Source organism: Equus przewalskii, chromosome 3 (genome assembly GCF_037783145.1).
Source record: "Equus przewalskii isolate Varuska chromosome 3, EquPr2, whole genome shotgun sequence".
NCBI classification, from domain to species: domain Eukaryota; kingdom Metazoa; phylum Chordata; class Mammalia; order Perissodactyla; family Equidae; genus Equus; species Equus przewalskii.
This window is the reverse complement of record NC_091833.1, coordinates 71,191,787-71,213,119: the sequence shown is the minus strand read 5'-3', so window position 1 is coordinate 71,213,119 and position 21,333 is coordinate 71,191,787.

The window sequence follows — 21,333 nt, the reverse complement described above, 5'->3', positions numbered from 1 at the left end:
TTGTTTAGGAAGTTTTGTGAAATATAGACATTTAAATTTTATGATAATCATGTCAACAATTTCCTTTGTAATGTTTTCATACTTTAAAGAATAAATAATGATTATGTATATAGTCATCACATTTTTCTCCTTATTTTGATTTTTTCTTATATCTTTTATTCCATTATTCCATTTGTAATGTTCTTTAGCATATAATGTGAGTTTAGGATCCAAAATTTGTTCTTTGTTCAAATAGAAATTGATTCAATATTATCATAAATTTATCATAAATTAAAATTTAATAATATGAGACTGTATTCCTGAAAAGTTCATAATACTTCATTCATCTTTCTTAATTCTGTGTCCTTTGCTTATCATAGCTTGTTGATATGTTTAAATATCTAATAAGCAAAAAATGCTCTCGTTAATCTATCTTTTAACTTTTTCATAGCCATTCTTTTTTTTGTCCTTCTTTTTGGAAAAAATATATAATATTCCATCAGAGATAGTCTATCTATCTCTGTCAGTTCAGTTCCTCTGAGAAAAAGGTACCAAGATGGGCTCAAAGATACAAAAGATTTATTTGGGGAAATTCCTGTGAATGATAAAGACAGAGGGAGCAGGAGTTAGGCAGAGAATGTCTTCAGAATGCATGCAGGTCTGACACTTGTGAAAGGAGAGAGGAATGGAGGAGGGTTGGATAGGAAGAATCCCAGTCTGCAGTATAACTCTGAGAAAGTCTTGGCCAGACCAATAGGGAGATTCGGAACAAAGATTTCCCATTACAGGAGGCCTACACTGGGCTAGACTGACCTGGCTCTAGTGCTCTAGCTGTGCTCAGCCATGGACTAGATGCAGCCCAGGTAGCAGTGGCTTCGAAGTAAGCACTGGTGGATCACGAAGAGGCAATGGTGAGAGGCTGTCAGCTAACTACACTCCTCACAGCAGTTTCTCTCTTGAAGAAAGAACTTAGTAGTGCATTCCCATGGCTGCAACATCATCCTTTTGAAGTTCCTTCAATTTCACACCATTATCCATAACAAATGGCTGCTCTTGCATCCATATTTTGCACTTTCTTTCTCCTAATGCTTAAAGGGATGTTTTTCCCACTGTATGGTGTCATTCTTTCCAGTTGTCTTCTGTGGAAGTCTTGTGTACATCACTGTGCATGTGGCTCTTGAAGATAGTAGTTCTGGGGCTGGCCCTGTGGCCAAGTGGTTAGATTCTTATGCTCCACTTTGGCAGCTGGGATTTGCTGGTTCAGATCCTGGACATGAACCTATGCACTGCTCATCAAGCCATGCTGTGGAGGCATCACATATAGAAGAGCTAGAATGACTTACAACTAGGATATACAACTATGTACTGGGGCTTGGGGGAGAAAAAGGAAAAGAGGAAGATTGGCAACAGATGGTAGCTCAGGGCCAATCTTCCTCACCAAAAAAAACCAAAAAAGAGTTCTATTTTTACCCCATCTCTTCAATTTTTCTCCCTCTCTCCACTTCTTCCCAAAAGTATTTGTGTTCCGAGGCTCAACAATGACAACAAAATAAAAACAAAACATCATCTCCTTTCAAAACATCACTCCAACTGAATACTGTTGACTTTCACATTCTACAAGCCTCTCACCTCCTACTTATAGCCAAGCTTCTTGCAAGAGCAAACTACATTCATCCTTTGTCCTCCTCTACTTTTTACCATTTTTTGCCCCACTGTATTCTTTCTGTCTCTGCTATTTCCTTAAAACTTGTTCTTCCAAAATCACCTGTGACACTGAACTGCATTACTGCCTTTCTTCTCTTTCTGCTTCCTGATTTGGCAAGTTCAGTCCATTATACTTTCTAACTATCTATTGACTATATTTTATAGACATATATACATATTCCTATGTATGTTTATATGTGTGTTTGTATGTGCACACACACACATATTTCCCTCCATCCTCACTGTTATTACCTTTTCCAAACTATTTTACTTCCTACTATATGGATTCCTGCAAAAGCCACTAGCGGAAGCATCTTGAACCAGTATTAAAGTTATTGAAAGATACAGTTGAGGCTATATTTGAAGAAGTAAAATGAAAGGGATTAATACATAGCAAAATGTTCCTAAAGTTTGTGAAATTATGGACTTGAGAGGTGCAGCTTCAGAGTAAAGGAAGGCAATATCTGTTCTAACACAAGAGAATGATGCAGACTTTGGTATCAGGAAGATTCGGGTGTACCAATACAATGCCTTTTATCTTATTTGGAGTCGTGTTTTAGGATTGGTGACCAGGTTTCAAATTGCTGCTGTGCAATGTGTAAGAGTGAGGGAGTGCATGGGGGGTTGATGACCTGGAGTGTGTTTGTTCGCTCTTCGTTAGTATGTGATTTTTTCTAAGCCAATTTGGCTTCTTGGTGCAGACAAGAAGAAATCAAATGGTTGAGTTTATTGAGTTGATTTTTCTAATCTTTTCTTGGGGACTTTATATTTTGCTCCTTCTAATACTGGAAGACATGCTTTATCTGTGGATTATGTCAATAATTCTCTAACTGGTCCTTCTTTTCCACTCACCTTCTTCTAAAACATCAACACAGCAAACATGGATTGTGTAGAGCCTTGTAAACCAAACTGTAGAAGAGGCCATACTACTCTCTTGCTTGAAATTTTCAAACGATTTTCTTTCCTTTACAGAATGATCAGACTCTTTAACAAGACTTACAAGACCCCACGTGAACTGGTACCTGATATCTTTCCAACAACATATTCTACCAATTTCTCTCTTACTACAATTAAGCAACACTTTCCTTCTTTCTCTTCCTTTCCAAAGTTTCCATATGCCTATCTCCTTATTACGCCTTTCAAATATCATCTACCCAGGAAGACCATCCCAGGCCATCTTGTTCTACTCATTCCCTATGATCTTTTCCTGTTTATAGTTTTGCAGAATTTATCATAAATAATTTTATCTCATGTTTCTGTTTAATTATCTACCTACTTCACTATAATGCTGATTTCAAGAGAACAAGATTTTGTTCACCACTGTATTTCTAAAACCCAAATCAGAGAAGACATTCAATAGATGTTTGAAAATGTTGAATGAATGATAACAATATTATTAGGATCTCAAGCTCATCCTTGAAAATAAGAACAAAAGACCACCTACAAACATATTTTTATGTCAGGAACTTTTTATTTAGTGTTTCAGTTAATTGTTATAATAGTTTTGCAAGAAAAGTACCATTGTCTTCAGTTTTCAAATCAGGAAAATGACATTCAGAGGAACTGTAAGTTCCCCTTTGTCACCCAGCTAGCTGGTCACAGAGCAAGGATACAACCCCAAATCTTCTAAACACAAATTCAGCACTTTTTGAAACATACTGACTTGGACTCTGTGCATCCAATTATTGCATATGAAATTAACATTGGCTTTATTACTAGATGACAAAGCAGAAAGGGATAAGAAGATTTCTGTTGGAGCCACTAATGACCACTGGTTGTTAGCCCCATTTATCTAAGGGATGCAAAACATAGAAATTTAGTTTTTATTGTTCACCCAGTGACTTATAGTATCATAGTTAAAATGGCAATCCAGTGGAAGTCTTATTTGGTTGATCATACTTTCTATAAGAAACTATAGTAAAAAAGGTAATATACTTCAACCAATAATTTTATTTCATATTCATATGCTTTTTACTTTGTGTTTTTTAATAATGTTTAATCCATATATTCTCTGAAGCAAATTTGTTTACACACACACACACACGCACCCCATCCCTAATTCCTTCCTTCAATACAGAAGAGTCTTGTTTTGTTTTGTTTTGTTTTAATTTCTGTAGAAATGGAGCATAATAGTTCTAAATGCATGAAAATATGAAGAATGGATTGTTTCTAGTATAATTTTGCTCCTGTGACATGCACATTATTTCTATAACCTTTGCGTTATGTTCATTGTTAGCATTATAAATAGTTGTTAAGATTGTTTGTTAACTAAAAATTGCAGCTAAATTATAAATCACTTTAAGGGGGTGCTTTTTATGCACAGTAATGAAAGCCTTGTAAAGACAATTCAGGGACGTGCATTCTATATAAACACTTAGTGTTGGTACAAACTTTCATCGCAATTTAATGGTCTGCTGAAGTATAAATCTTCAATTAAGACAACATTGGTCATTGAGGACAAACAGTTATAGACTTAACTCCAGTTTATTCTATTTATATGGCTGTAATTTCTGTCATTTAAAATTCTTCCTTTGATTTGGGTCTGTATCTCGAATTAGTTATAAAAATAATCAGCCAAAATACTCTAATTTCTAAATTCTAAATTCTTGATATCAAAGTATATCTTATCCCATTATAAATATCTTCGCCTTGGGAAAACTTGCATCTCTCCTCTTTCCCACTAATTCTCATGCACACAGATGCAAATGTAAAATGTCCTAGATAAAATTATGATGTAGATGAAGTTTGTCATTAAAAACAAACAGGAGCAAAAAATCATATTTTTTATAAGTATAGTGGAAATGCTTGTGTAATCGAAGGCAGAAATGACATTGAGCCTTAGCAAGAAACTGGTATTCTATACTTGAAAGCCAACAGATCTCCCTGAGTTTCAATTTTTCAGTTTCAATTTTTCTACTTTCTGCATATTTGCTCCATTTTCCTTTCTCCGCAGACCAGCATTTTTTGCTTCTTGGCCCGAAGAAGTAGAAACTGGTCCATTAATAGCTTCCAGGTTTCTATCACCTTTATTTCATAGGCCAGCTCATGGGATGAAAAGTGTGGCATTAATGCGCACTCCCTCATGAGATGTAAAATACTTTAATTTGTTCTTCATTGGAATATCTTTTCATTGGAAATGTCTGTTCATATCTTTTCCTCACTTTTTCTGCAGAGTTATTTTTGATTTATGGAGTTCTCTTTATATTTTCAATATTCAAATACTTTATTGTATATATGAATTGCAAATATTTTTTCTACTCTGTGGCTTGAATTTTCACTTTTTAATAATATCTGTTGATAAGTACCATTTTGTAAATTTCAGTGTAGTCTAGTTTATCATATTATTTTCCTTAGAGTTAGCAAAAGTTGTGATCTTTAAAAAGTAAACTTTACATTTGTCAGAACTCATGAATTTTACTGTGTATGAATTATACCACAATACAATTGATATCCCCACCCCACTAATATACATTTACGATGTAAATCTATTTATTTTTATTTTCCTTTGTTGTTGCTATTTTCTAGAAGCATAATACTCTACTTCTCACATTTATTTATACACTTCACATATAATTGATCTTTGTGTGTGTAAATGGTGTAAGGTAGGGAACAGTGGATATATATTCCATTGATTCAACACAATTTACGTGACGACTTCTCCCACTGCTTTGAAATGCCACATATGACATAAATTAAATGCTGTATTTCATCAGTTTATTCAGGTTCTCCTTGCACCAATAGCACACATTCCAATTAATGAAGCCTTAAAATAAATCTTGATATCCACTAAGTTAAGTCCTTTGTCAGTGTTTTACTTCATCAGTACTGTCTTGGGTATTCTTGGTCCATTCGTTTCCATGTAAATTTGAGAGTAAACTAAACAAATTCCAACACATACACATACACAAACATGCATGCAACACACACCTACGTTGTTTATGTTTGCATTGAATCAAATCTGTAGATCAGTTCTTTATAATACTGTCCCATTTTATTCATGTACATGACATATTCTTAAATTTTTAGAGAAAATCTTTAATTTCTCTCAATAATATTTATGGATTTCTGTATAGAGGGTTTTTTTTTTTTAAATTCTTACAAGCAGACTTATTCATAGAAATCTCTTGGTTTTTTTTAAGTAATTGCAAATGTTATTATATTTTAATATTTTATTTTCTTATTGTTTCTTCAAATGCAGTTGATTTGCGTATATTGAAACTTTATGAAGTGACCTTACTATATTGCCTTTTACTTATTTATTTATTTATTTATTTATGTATTTATTTTTTTGAAGAAGATTAGCCCTGAGCTAACATCTGCCACCAATCCTCCTCCTTTTGCTGAGGAAGCCTGGCCCTGAGCTAACATCCGTGCCCATCTTCCTCTACTTCATATGTGGGATGCCTGCCACAGCATGGCTTGACAAGCTGTGCGTAGGTCTGCACCTGGGATCTGAACCAGCGAACCCTGGGCCGCCGAAGTGGAATGTGTGAACTTAACTGCTGAGCTACTGAGCCGGCCCCGCCTTTTTCTTATTTTGACTTAGATTTTAGATTATGGACTTTTAGTGTAACTAATCACGCCATCTGCAAATGATGACAGTTTTCTTTCTTTCTTTCAAATTCTTATATTTTTTTCTTGCATTTAATGAAACATCAAATATAACATATTATAAATGCCAAGAGGCATTCTTATTATACTTTCAGCTCGGATAAAAATATTTTTTCTTATTTCATCATTAACAACACTGTTGAAGTCAATTCATTCTATTAACTATGCTGTTATTTTCAGGTATCTATTTCCAGATAGTGATTATTATGCTAATAAAGTTCCCTCTAGTACTAGGTTGTTAACTATTTTTGTGTAAATTAAATTTTGAATTTTATTACATTCTTTTTCTGGTCTACTGTGATGATTATATTGATTGTTTTGATTTTGTTGATATGGGTATTGTACTGTTTGATTTTAAATGTAAAACCAAATGTCTTAGATAATGTCTTGAAATAGCAGTGACTGAAGCAAGGTTTAAAGCACTGAGTCTTTGTTAAGGATGAATAAGACCAAGCAGTGAGAGTGATGAGAAAAAGGGAAAGCGAGGCAAGGGAAAGCTTAAAGCACTGTGATGCAATGCGTTACCTAATTGGCTTCCACTTCCCAGTCAGCCAGGAAGAGGCCCGGAATGTCACTCAGCAGATCTGTTTGCTTGGAGCACATGCTTTCATGACTTGATGAAAGAGGTGTCTGCAAGGCAGACATAAGAGTAAATTTACTTTTCACTTTGTGGTGGAGTACATTAATCTTTAAAAAATACCCTAATTCTTTTCAAACTTTCAAATTATATTTGTTAATTTTTACCAGTATAGATTTGTATTTTCAGATTTTGTTCAATGTACTATCAATTGCTACTTTTAAAAACTACTTTGAAAATATCTTGCCCGAGATTTGATCAGTCAGATCACTTTTTAGCCAGTTTCAGTGTCATTTTGAATCTTTTTCATCATTCTTCAGGCAGTTTCCAAATTAGGGGCACAAGAAGATCTGGATCATCTTGATCTGTCCCTGCCGCAGTCCTGGAATTCGTCATTTTTTCAGAGTTCTAGTCCCTTTTAGTGGAGAATGGTATTTAAACACCAAGATCTAGGCACTAGGTATGCTCATCATGTTGGTCACAACTTTAAAGACTGGACCCTTTGCCCTATTTAGCACTGAACTCTAATTATTTTCCTTTTTGGTCTGAAACTAATGAAAGCTCTATTCAGCTTCTCAGCCACTTAGCCACCAGTTTTTCTCAGTTTCAGGCTTTCAGTTTTTATTTATGAATGAATCAGTAACTGACTTCTTCAAGTACTATTTAAGATAAAAAGGAGATGTAACGGTTACTGTTATTTGGTGTTTAACACACTTTGAAAAGAACAAGAACATTTCCTTTCCGGGATTGTGTGTGTCTGTGTGTTTGTGTGCGTGTGTGCACGTACATAGACTAGTTAGTAGTAGAAATTTATAGTTACTGAGAGAAAGACAGAGAGAGAAAGAGTGAGGAAGTTTGACTTGTTAGTCTTTACTCTGTGTATTTGATAACTTCTGGAATTCTTTCAAAAGAACAAAAGCATCCAAGTCGTCAGGTAAAGCTGAATGAATCAGAGACCTGAGTTCAAATGTTTGTTTTGCTGATTATAGACTATGTCTCCTTGAGCCTCTACTTTTTGTATGAGAATGGTATTTATATCAACTTCCCGGAGCCTCACATGTTATACATGTTAAATCAATATATGCTTATTTCCAAGTTGACTTAATTTCACACAAAGTCATTGATGAGAAAGAGGAAGAAAATAATACAAGAGTATTTGTAACTGTGGGTGGAATTTAAGTTGTGGAATATTTGCATGGAGAGGAGAAACATCAAGTACTTTGAAAATTAGTACATCTTATTTTAATATTTTTGCCAAGGGTCAGCCTGGAATTCTCTATGGGTTGTATGCATACTAATAGGGTACTTTTAATAAACAGTAAGTTTTTCAAGTCTGCAAAGAATAGGAGCAGTGAGGGTAACATGATAGATTACACATCTGTAGTTTGGATGAATCGGTTTGTTAAATCAAAACACAAAGGTAACCAACTCTTCATTTACTTCTAGGCTTACTCTACAGAACACAGCGTCTCAGCATTTTGCACTGTCTTTTCCAACTATGCCTCGATCCTAAGTCTTTGCCCTAGAAACGCTCTTTGATCCTCACCAAAAATGCACAAAAACAATTAACCATTTCATAAAGAACATAAGCTATTCAAAATAACCCTGACAAGACTTAAAATTGCAATGATAAACTTCCTGGTAGAATAAAAACTGACCGAAGAATCCCATGTAATTAGTGATATTAAAAACTACAAAAGAATTATCTGATAAAATAAATTTGGTGGTTATAATCAGTACAAAATAAAACAGGTCCCTCATAAAAGAATAAAAACTATTATTGACTACTATAAATGGAAAAAAAACCACTTCATAATATTTTATTCTGCCCAGTCTAGCCAGAAAAGATCTGACTTCAAAAAAATAATGATCTAAAAAACGGTAAAAGTAAAAATTGTTAAAATTTTGTTATGGACATACATTGATTAATCAAATCTCCATTTTAAAACTCTCACTGAAAGTAGTTAATCTCTGGTTAAAATAATTCCGACTCACACAGAATAAGAATAGAAAATTTTGGAAATGTTTGTTAAATATTTATTCTCTAACAAATTTCATTGATTTAGCATCATTCTGAATATTTTTAACTTATACCATTTTACATATGGAGAACCTGAAGTCTGATTATATCTAAGTTCCAGGTAAGAAAATGTTAGCAGAACTCATGACTGATTAATAGTGAGCCACTCTTAAAATGCACAGATTTTTGCACGTAAATGTGAAAGATTCATTTAGAGTGACAATATTCTGCTCTCTAGGAACAGAAGAATAAGATGAGATCTCTGGATTTTTGACATCTTCCTTTTTTTGAGGAAGTTTAGCCCTGATCTCACACCCACCACCAATCCTCCTCTTTTTGCTGAGAAAGATTGGCCCTGAGCTAACATCTGTGCCCATCTTCCTCTATTTTATATGTGAGATGCCTGACACAGCATGGCTTGATAAGCAGTGTGTAGGTCTTTACCCAGGATCTGAACTGATGAATCCTGGGCCGCCAAAGCTGAGTGCATGAACTTAACTGAGGTGCCACCGGGCTTACTCCAACGTCTTTCATATTTTAATGATTGACTTTCCTTGAGCAACCAAGGAAGATACAATGATTATACTTATAAAAAACAAAATATTAGATATATAAACACAAAGAAAAATGTGTCAACCTAATCATAATTTCATGAAAACCTTAAAATAAAATAAATGATCATATAGTAATAGATTTTAACAAACTCTGAGATTTGTTGTATTGCCTGGAACAAGCATTATTGCCAATTACATATATTTCTTAACTCAATGAGCTATGACTAGAAATGGCTAAGACCAAATTAAATCCTGCCTTCTATCTCTTATAATTAACCTCAAGTGTTGAACTGTCATCAGTACCTGTTATTCATGCTTACAAATATTAACCTGTAAAAGAAGGACATTAATGAATTTCTTTTAGTCTGCTTTTATTTGGGAATACATAATGATAAGAGACATTCTTCTGAGCAATAACAACAGCAAAAAGAAAAAAAGGCAATTAATCAAAATGTGAATTTATTGAAAGACAGAACTGGAAGCAACACAACTCTATTGGTACCTTAATTACTAATTATCTCCAGTATCTGCCTAATAGGTAAAAAAAGCTCTAATTTACAAGTAATACAAGTACTCATTAGATTGTACAATGTGTGATGCCATTTCTACGTTTGAAAATTTCATTCAGAAGAAATGGCAACATTTTAAAGTCTTTAAAGCCGTCTATACCATATATAACTCTATTTCTTTCAAATGTTTTTAAAACCTATTATAAATACATTAATGCTGCATCTTTATGCTAGTCCTGTAGTTGGGGATGTAACTGAAAATGAGTTTGCACTCTGAAAGTGTTAAACACTTTTAGTAGCTCTTTTTCTTTGCATTTTGTTCCAAGTTAAAGATTTAATAAATTTATATCAGTCATTACCCATCGTTCTGCCTATGTCAGTCCTTTTACTTAATCTTTGATCTAAATTTTATTGGTTTCATAACTCAGCATATACTATGAGAGTAAGAGATTATATTATCTCCATTCTAAGTTTAAAATAAAAAGTGACAAATGGGCTATGTTTACTAATGTTGCTACCATCAAGGATTTGTAAATCTAACCAGTCTAATATTGAGCCCTGCAAGCACTTTATTCCTCAGCAACTTTTCCTTGCTTATATGTACAAGGATAGAAGATGAATGGTGTTATTTGTTTGGTGCCCTTAGGAGGAAATTAAATATTTACTCGAAGTATGTTTTTTACCTCGATAACAAATCCAATAAACAAGTGCTTTGATTAATGAATATTAGCATTTCTTATTGTAAGATGTATGGATTACTTATAGCTTGAAGGCAATTTTAGGCACAGCTTTGTCGGGGAGGATGTGGCATTTGTTTTGTCTTTGAAGATTTTAAGAAAAGTTTTCTGGGACAGGAGAGAAAAAGCTGGATTCATTGACATCTTTTGGCTAAGTGACCTTGGATAAGTCATTCAATGTCCTTAAAATCATTTTCTTCATTTCAAAATTGGCATTAAATTATTAATACGTAACACATCCCGGCATTGTAGAATGCAAGGGAAAACATTTACACACTACATATAATATGGCATTATTATGTTTAAGGTGCAAAATAAGCAATGTTGCCTGAGTGGTTTTGCTTGTGAACTCTTCCATGGCTTAGTAGTGTGCATTTTCTCTCCCTTCTTTGACTTTATATTTCACTTATGGACATATAACTCAATATCTTTTGTAGACAACTTTGAATTGTTTTAATAGACCATCTATTCATTAATATTGTAACAGCTTTGGCAAAGAGAAGGACTGTTATTTCATTATTATTATTAACATCATCATTATTATTTACTCCTCGATTTTGTAAAAGCATTATCAGGATTTCTAAAGGACATGCAATTCAAATCTTGCCTCTACCGATAACTGGCAATATGACTTTGAGCAACTTACTTATCAATTCTTTGAGCAACTTACTTATCACTTGCTGTCTTATAAAACGGAGGTGATACCCACCTTTTAGGGTGGGTGTGAGAGTGAGATGAGAAAATTTGCGTTCCGTAATTCCTTCCAGTGTATCCTGAATTAATGAGTGTACTTTCCATTATACATATTTCAAAAATTTCTTTCGAGTCTAGATCATAACTGAGGAGTTATGAGAAAGGTCGTTTCCTTCAATAAATAAGCTAGAAGACTAAAAACTTTCTAATTTATTGGCCTGCTTATTTCAAGGAACATGGAGATAAACCAAAAAGCAAACTAAAAAATAATGAGATAATAGTAGATTGACTCTGTTGTCCCATACCCAGAAAGAGGTACAGATTAAAAAGTAGAGATCGTTTTTTTCTTGAAAAATTCCTGCTGAGTACTTGAGTCTTTTTGTTAGTTTATTTTAAAATTCGAAGTCCAAACTCTTATGGCAATAAAATATTAGGAGGATTCAGTCTTAGAGTAGATTCATGAAAGAAATGTCTTCACATATGCTGTTTTCACTGTGGTTTCCTTACAGAAGCTATAGCCATGTTTTCTATGATTCAAAGCTTTATTAAATGATATAACTTGGTTCTCAAAAATACACTCTGTTTGACTGAAATACTCTAAGTAGAACAAATTCTGTAATGGATGTATAAAACTGGAGGCAGCTCAACTTTATCTGGGATCCTTGGCAGCCAGTGGGATTTTTAATAGACTCCATGCATTTACATCTGCATAGTATTTAGCTGAGTCCTAAATACAAAACGCAATGCTATTTTCCACAATTTTTCAATATTACTTTTGCTTTGGTAAACTAACTATATACATTCTACTAGCAGGGTTATTGGGGTGAGGGGTTAATTCTTGGAGAATATAATATAAAGCGTAAAATCCATCATATTATATTAACTGTAATTGGGTTTTGTCTTAGTCAGCTCAAGCTACTGTAACAAAGCACCACGGACTATCTTAAACAACAGAAATGTATTTTCTTGCTGTTCTGGAGGCTGAGAAATCCAAGATCAAGGTGCTGGCCAATTCGGTTCCTGGTGAGAATTCTCTTCCTGGCTTGCAGAGAGCTGCTTTCTTACTGTGTCCTCACGTGGCAAATAGAGATCTCTGGTGTCTTTTCCTCTTCTTATAGGGCACCAGCTCTATCGGATTAGAGCCCCACCCTTAGGAGCTCATTTAACCTTTATCCCCTCCTTTCCAAGTACAGTTCCTTCACATTGCGGGGTGGGGCCTCAATATGTGAATTTGAAGGAAGGATACTGACATTCAGTCCCTGACAGATTCCACGAATTCTTTGTTATCCTACACACTAGTAAAGTGCATCAAATACCTATGTATTATAGTTTGAAAACTTTTGGTTTTATTTGTATTTCACCAATTATTTATTTAATGCTGACTATCCAGGCTCTATTACCACTATAATAAGGGGAAATAACCTTTTATTTCAGAGGGGGCTTCCAACAGCTGAAGAGGAATGGAGAGGCAGTGGACAGAAGAGGAAATAGCATTCTCAGAGATACAGATAGCAATGGTACAATGAGGAAAATGTAACTAATTTCTATGAGTATCTTGCTGATAATTTAGAGCAGGACCATTTGATAAGAGTTATCTGCCAAGTTTTTGCATTTTCTGTTTTTAAGAGCAACTGTGGAAAGCCATTTATCTTGGAATCTAGCAATAAGTGCATCTAAACAAAAGAATTATTCCAATGTTATGTTAACTGACCATTATTTTAAAAGTTAGCATAATAATAACAGAAAAATGATGAGATATAATGTATTTCATTTATCAGCCAGCAGTAAAATTGTTAATTAATTACCCAACACAATTTTCTGGTGCTAAGATGCAGACTTGTAAGATGGAGAACTAAAGTGGGTAAAACACTATTTTATTAATTCTGAGAAAATCTGAAATTTATTGAGCTGAGTTTCTATGTATGAGACAATGTGTTCAATGAATTACATATATTAGCTCATTCTAAGTTTGCCATAACTCTATAGAGAGATAATGTTATCTCCACTTTACAGATGAGAAATTTAAGCCTCAGTGAGATTCCAGAATTTAACGAAGGTCCCTCAACTAATAAGTGGGATTTCAGTCATATCTACCTGACTTTAAAGTCCACTCAATTTCCATTACTCTACCTTGCTCCTCTTGAGAGAGGGGCTTAGGTTGTATTAACTTACATCATGTAATTGATTGAGGACTTTAGTTCAGTTGCCCTCTGTGGAGAGACTTATGTGGCACCAGCCTGGAACATTTGAAGAGTGTCATCGGAAACAAAGTTGGCAGAGGGGATAAAATGGTAACTGCCATGGTTCTCTTAGTCTTGTAAGGAAACGAATGACAACAAGCCACTAATGATCTTTCAGGTTCTTTCTTGTGACTTCTGTTTAGGTAAACTAGAAAGAATTAATTGTCTCTCTAACAGGACAACTTCTGATCATTTTAAATGTAAGATATTTTTCCCTAAAGCAATATATTATTATCATTGTGAATGTTAGATTTTTATTTTAAAAAGTACATTGAATTTCAATTTCCTTAAATATTATTAGTACTCACATTGTATACTATTTGTGAAAATTGTATAAAAATTAAAACTTTATTGATAATATATGAACATTTTTTAGCATCCTTGTATGTTTTAGAATATCTGCAACCTTTTGGGTTCAGGGTTTGGGGACTGTGATAGACACAATCTGAGTGACTCCCAATGAGTCATACCTTTGTATAACACCCTCTTTTTGAGTATAGAACATGTAACTGGCTTTCTAACCAATCAAAGTTACCACTCACTAAGTCTATCACATCGCTCGATTACAAATCTTTTCCAGGATTTAATCTGATCTGTTTGATAGTTTTCTTGCCTGCCTGAATGTAATTTCCATGAAGGAGGAAATTTTTGTCTGTCATGCTCACCTCTGTATTTCCTGTACTTACAGCAGTGCCAGAATATTGTTGTGCTCAGTAAATCTTGTTGAATGAATTATTTATTTGCATATTACTTACCTGTTTTGCTTTTCTGTCTAAACAATAGAATTCTTAAAAGAATAGTCCATGAGAGCAGGGTAATTATCATCTGTCTTTTTCACATTTATGTTCAATGCATCTAGAGCAGTATTTAGCACATAATAAAATATAATTAAAATTTATTCAATAAATAAATATTGCATAACAATAATAACAACACTTATATAACACCTTACATATTACAATATTGGAACATACAAATTTGCCAATATATTTACATAAAGGGCTAGTTCATATAATCTGACCATACAAAGTCTGTTTCTATCTGGTATATTTCTCATAGTAACCCAAAAAGGTAGTACTTACCAAGAAGATAAGTATTACTATGAAGGGAAGACTACAGACTACAAGTTTTGACTATAAAACTGTTGACTATCAGAGCTTTGGTCCTTGGAAGGGCAAACTTGAGAGCAATAAATCTTGGGAAATGAAGACTTGTTAAATGGAGAAAGACATGGTTACATCCTCTCTTTTTTTTCGTTGTCTTGAGTATAACCTGGACTCATCTTCCATCATCATAGCCCTGAAATGACTCTTTTCATGAAGCTACATTACATATCCTCTGTGGCCTTGGCTGTATATACCCAAATTTTTTTCTACTCCTCAGTTAATGACACACCATATCCATCTACTTACTTAGTTTAAAACCCTGCAATCATCCTTGATTTCTCTTTTTCCCTCACCCCTCCCCTCCATCCTATCAGTGAGTACCTGAAGCTCTGCCTCTATATTCACCATCTTCTCTGTTACTACTTCGGGCAAACCACCACAAACTCTCACCTGGACACCTCTGATAGCTCCCTAACTAGTTTCCCTATTCCATACATTCTCATTCACATTTCAATCAGCCACTAAAGTTATGTTTTAAACATGTAATTAAGATCATATCATTCCATTTTTAAACATCAACCATTAGATTCCCATTCTTAAAATAAAACTGTAGTCTTTCCCATGTCCTATGCTATGACACATGAGCTGTTTAACTTTTAAACCTACAGTTCTATCACGTTTATTCTCATATAATTTGTTGTATCTGCATTGGCTTTCTTTCCATTTCTCTAACATGCTTAGCTGTTTCTTCCTCTGGATCCCTGTCCCTGTTTTTGTCTCTGACTACAGCCCTTCAAGTTGTGGCTGCCTTCTCTTCATTCTGTTCTCAAATCTGATGTCATTCTCAGAGAGATCTTCATTCCCCATGCTATTTAGTTTGTGGACCGTTGGTCACACCCATCAATCATACTGTCTCACTTATTTCTGCTAATTTTCTTCATGATATTATCACTATCTAAAATATATTACTTATTTGTTTAATTGTTTATTGTCAAAATGTCAAGCTAGCTTGTCAGCCCCATGAAAAAGATTCGTTTTTGTCCTGTTCACCTTGCTATCCTGAGCATCTTGAGCAGTATCTGGCACATATAACAACAAATATTTGTTAAACAAATGAATATATAAGCTTAATCTAACGAATCCAAAGTACCTTCTCTAAAATAAAATCTGATAATGTCACTACCTGTTTAAAATTTAACACACACACACAGTGGCTCCCCATTGCTACTGGTAGAACCACTCTTTAATGTGACATCTACTATCTTTCATAATTTGTCCTGTGCCTTCCATCCATCATGACACAGCCTTAATAAACTATGTGCAATTTTCTCAATATAAGTCCAACTACATATCCCTGAATGCTGTTGTCTTGAAGAGAGACTGATTAAAGAGCTAACTGAAAATTTACCAGATCCTCAGTCTATAGAGATGTAAAACTTGAGGAATTTAAAAAACATTCAGGAGTGGCTGGCATTTCTGACTTGTTCCTATTCACATTTTTTTCATTACCACCTCCCACTTTTTTTTCCTTTCTCTCATATAAAATTTTCTTCTATTATTCCAATTAACCATTAAAACAGTCGCTTTTTCTCACAACGAGAAGGACCCACAGCTAAAAGTATACAACTATCTACTGGGGGGATTTGGGGAGAAAAAGCAAAAAAAAAACCAGTTGCTTTTTTTAATCAGAAAATTTGGGTTATTGCAAATAAATTTCAACAAAACCTGGGACCGATATTTTCCACATTCAACAATCTGGTATCCAAAGGAAATATCATCTAGCAACCAAAATTATTCAAGAGTAATTTAATCCACATTTTGTTCTTTAAAGAAATACCAGATAGAGGTGTATGTTCTTAAGGCAAGCAAATACTAAATACCTCACCTGATTAATGCCTACTTTATATCCTTCACACTGGTGGCAACTGCTCTTTAAAGTTGACTGATGTTCTCTAAATTAATGCCCATAAAATAATAGCAATCATATATAAAATACTTACTATGTGCCAAGCACAGTTGTGTTCTAATCATTTTACATATATTCATCATTTAATCTTTATAATTCTATGAAGTAATTATTTTTAGAGATAAGAAAGCATTTATTTATTTGAGTTTTTTTGGTGAGAAAGATTGGCACCGAGCTAACATCTGTTGCCATTCTTCCTCTTTTTGCTTGAGGAAGATTATCGCTGAGCTAACATCTGTGCCTGTCTTCCTCCATTTTGTATGTGGGATGCTACCACAGCACGGCTTGATGAGTGGTGTGTAGGTCCACACCTGGGATCTGAACCTGCTAAACCCAGGCCGCCGAAACAGAATGTGTGAACATAACCACTATGCCGCTGGGCCAGCTCCACAAGCATTTATTTAGTACATTCTCTTCTTTCTTTCTTTGGTTGATTGTTGTTGTTTGGGATAAAAACAAAATGGAAGAAATAGCTTATGAATTCAAAAACCTTAAAACTTCAACTGACAATGTTATAAAGTCATGCATATATTTTCATTCATCCTCTCACCACCCTTATTTATAATCAAATATTGGATTCTATTGTGCAGACTCAAAGGAAGATGGTGATCCAGTATAGTGTGCCCAGGCAAATGTCTTTTTAATTGAAACAGTGCCAGCCATGAAGTCCCTTAAGGCAACAGATGATAAACCCTTCTCAGGCATGGGAGGGGAAAATTGAGGCTGGCAAACAAGTTCCTGTTCAGTTTCTGCCATAAACTTCTCAATTTAACATAATTTTCTTAGGACCCTGAGTGCAAATTTCCAGTATTTTAACTCTTAGAAATTGCTTAGATACAAAATTGACTTCAGTTACATCAATGTGCTAAGACCCAAGCACCCAAAACAACACCATATGGCAGGTGGGACATTCTCTGGTCTTAGACAGCTATTTAGAAATGTGACATGTAGAGAAGCAGGTAGATAGATGAAAGGACTAGTTTAGACATTATGAGTAAAGGCATTTGGAGTACCAATGACATATTAAATCGTCTTAGCGAAATCTTTGTTGGAGACAGTGGGATTCTGTGTGGCTATACTATCTACATCATTCCTTTAAGTATGCCTATGAAAATGCACTGTTTTGAAATATGCTAGAGTAAGAAATTGCATATTTATAGATGAAGGTACAGCTTTAAAATATTAAACTTACTTTAATATAATCATAATAATCTTCTAATTCTCCTTTAAATAGCCTTAAATTTCATGTTAGCTAAAATTATAAATTGTTATGAAAATTCTTTAGCAAAATAAAGTGTGAGCATACATTGGAGTGGACGCCTTATGTTTTTCTCAATTACATGAATAGTAAAGCTTTTAACATCTGATCATATGTATGAAAAAATCATATAATTCTCCTTATCATACGTTGGCAACAATGATAAGAAAAATAACTATGTTAGACTTTAATAATATCTTCCATGTCTGCAAACATATTACTCACAAATACAACATTAAAAGATATATATTATAATCTTAACTTAGTCTTAAAACTCCTTTACAAAAGCTAAATTAACATAAACAACTTAGTAAATAATCTTACTTTTTTCCTTTCCTTATGGAATAGTAATTATTTATGAAATTAAATTAGTAGACAAAATAATCTAGTTTTACAATGTTCCTATTTAGAAGTCTATACATTCAGACACAATGAATATAAGGGATGCTGTTATGAATAAATCTGAGTGTTTATGTTGACAACAAGAAATGGCAAACAATAGGAAATATTGGAGTATATGAGGAAGCCATTTGGTGTAAACCTAACTCGGCCTGACCTTGTTTTTCAAAAAGGCCCTGATGTGGCCATTGAGCATGCATTGTATATCTGCTTTAAACATTTACCATGGCAAGAATAAATGCTCTTAAGATAAAGGTGCAACTTCCCCCCACTTTGGCATTTCCTTAAGGATAAGCATCTTTCCTTAGGCTAGGAACTGATTGCTGTGCTCACCTTTGACCAACTAGCTCACCTGTGACCACCCAGCTCGAGACAACAGACCTGCCACCCTGCTGTGTCCACCAAGACAGCAGACCTACCTGCTGTGTCCATCAATTGCTGTGCTGACAGAGCAGTCTCTCGACTATTGTAAAAAGGACATTTCAATCATATGTGAAACATCCTCTTTGGGGGTATATAACCACTCTGTACACCCCACTTTTTTGGTGCCCTTTCTTCGTTCAGGAAGAAAGGCCCTGGGCCATGGTCCTCACATTTTAGCTCAGAATAAACTCTCCCAAATTTTCATTTATAGATTGGTTATGGGTTATTTTTATTGACAATATATTGACTTACAACTTAAAAATAAGGAAGTCCAGATTCTATAATCACCCACATGGAATGAAGATTTTTAACAATGATATTAAATGCATTCTAGTTTAGAAAATAACTATAATAAATATATGACAAATACATTGAGGAATTCATATTGTTGATATTTGAACACTGTGTATAGATCCCATAATATCTAAAACAACAACAATTATTATAGGTAATAAAAGCAGTAACATGATGTAATTAATTACCACTCTCAATTAGACATATTCCAAACAACGCATTTATTTGAATTAAAACAACCTCATACAGTGGGTGTTTTTGGATTTCTTAGGAGACTTTGATTGCCATCTTCATGGTTTTAAGTGTGGAGCTTAACAGTTCCAATTATAAACAAAATAAAATCAAGTTGAAGGAAACTTTGAATTATGAATCAGTAATATCCGTATTATGACAGGATTATAGTCCACAGTATTTATGAATGTGTTTTATATTTGAAAAATACCCAAACAATGCTTAGATAGATTTCATTGCTTGATCAATATCTTTCACCATAAAGATTATTACATTGTTTTATTATGACTGCAGTGAAATTTTGCTTATAAGAAATCATATTTAATGTTTTAATAGTTCTTAAATATTGTAAAAATTAGTACTGTTACTTTTCTCACATAAACATGAATATATTATGAATATATTATTCGAAAATTGCATTGTGTTTATTGTGTAAGCATCTGTGATACAATAAAAAATATATATTTGGTCTTTGTCCTCAGTTCCTGAAACAGAGCTTCTAAAACTCTTGGAATTTCCTGACTGATAGAGGTGATAAGAGCATCTTTTATTATTCATAACAAGCCCCTTTCAACCATACCTGAGTTTATGCTAACAAGGTAATTCTTAGACCCTTAGGGGCCCCTAGATAGTTTCAGGATGAGTACTGGTCTCCAGAAAGACCAAGGAATGATTAGAGGGTTGGAACTTTCAGCCCTACCCCTGACCTCTAGGATGGAGAGAGAGGTTGGAGATTGAGTTAATTGCCAATGGTCAATTATTTAATTAACCATGCCTCTGTAATGAAACCTCCATAAAAACTATGGGGTTTGGAGAGCTTCCAGGTTGGGGTTGGTGAACACATTGAGGTGCTGAGAGGGTGCCATGCTTAAAGAAGGCATGAAATTTCCATGTCCTTCCACCACTTCCATTTGGCTGTTCTTGAGTTGTATCTTTTATAATAAACTGGTAATTGCAAGTAAAACACTCTCCTAAGTTTTGTGAGTTGCTCTAGCAAATTATCAAACTGATTTGGAGTAGTCAAGAAGTATAAGAAGTTTAGGACTTATGATTGGTGACTGAAGTGGTGTGCAGTTTTGTGAGACTGAGCCCTCAACCTGCAGAGTCTGCTAACGTTAACTCCAGGTAGTTAGTGTTAGAATTGAATTGAATTGTAGGATGCCTATTTGGTGTCCAAAGAGTTGGAGTATTGGTTGGTGTGAGCAAAAATCCCACACTTTTGGGGTCCGAAACGTTATGAATAAAAACAGTTTATAGCATCTCACACTATTCATGCAAATATTGCACTTTTATCAAGAATTGGATATGGAGAACTGTTCTTGCTGTTGAAGATATTCCAAATGGAAAAGAAGACTTTGGTCAATAAATTATCATAAAATTATATTTTTAGAAAATGTCTCAGAAGGCCAAGTAACTAGTCCAAAAGGCTTCATCTAAGTTATTAGGAGAAATGTTTAGTTTGTCTAGCCTTACACGCCAAAAAAGTCAAGCTATATAGACACATTTTAGTGTGCTCACTGAAGTACAGACACAATGAATGCAGTTACTAAAATCATTATCTCTTCTCCTTGACAATATAAATTGTTTCATACTTAAGTCAATATATGACTGTTAGTTTCCAGAACCAGGAAAGCCATTTTTAAATCCCTTGAGAAACATAAGATTTTATGAATATTAAAAAGAGTCACTGTGTGAATTGTGAAAAAAAGTTAAAAAATAGAAACATTTTAACATTTTTTGAAGGGGAATATTAATCTTGTTCAGCTTAACTCAGTTGTATCATAAGTTAAGAATTGACACCCCATAATCAAATATGTTTTAAAAATTAGCCTATCACTACTATTGGTATCATTTGATTATAATGATAGAAATTTACGAAAATAAAACAAAGTGTAAACAATAAAACCAGAGGAAGGAAACACTTATTCAAAACCTCAAAAAAGATTTCTTGAGTTTAGATCTAAACTCGGTGCTTCAAATCAAGGGGAAAAGGATAAGCTCTTTAATAAATGGTCTGTAAAATTGGCTATAA